Genomic DNA, 566 nt, shown 5'->3' with positions numbered 1-566 from the left:
TAAGAAAGAGGCAAAAAGTTTGAAAATAGCCGATCTACAAGCTCACAACGCCTCGCGTTGCGAGGCGTTCTGAGCTTGTAGATCTGCTATTTTCACAATATTTATCTGTGGAACGGAGTCACACAAAATGGGGGGGTCCCCAGTTCAAATATGATTATTTTGGGGGGTCACGGCCTGAAAAGGTTGAGAACCACTGCACTAGAACATGGAGCTTCAGAGTGTACAAATGTATAAATGAACACTGAGGTTTTTTGGGTGTAGGCGAACCACTTCAAAGCATCCGGCGGCAGTGCTTTTAGGGTGGAGAGAACAGAGACCTGCCCGCGGAGCATTAACGACGGGATGGAACTATAGGTTCAGATACAATGGAGCTCAGGATCAAAGAACAGTTAGTGGTGTGTGTGTGTTGGGGGCTGTGGAGGGGGGGGGGGTGTAGTATAAATAGGAAAGAATTATGGAAAGAGCTTTGCGAAGGGCTCAAATGAGAACATTCTGTATCAACGCATAGTTAAGCTTGTAGATCTGCTGTTTTGGGTGAGCGACACCGGCGGCCATCTAAACACTGG

This window comes from Gymnoscopelus braueri, assembly GCF_963280865.1.
Source record: "Gymnoscopelus braueri genome assembly, chromosome: 6".
Taxonomy (NCBI): Eukaryota; Metazoa; Chordata; class Actinopteri; order Myctophiformes; family Myctophidae; genus Gymnoscopelus; species Gymnoscopelus braueri.
This window is presented reverse-complemented; position numbering follows the sequence as displayed.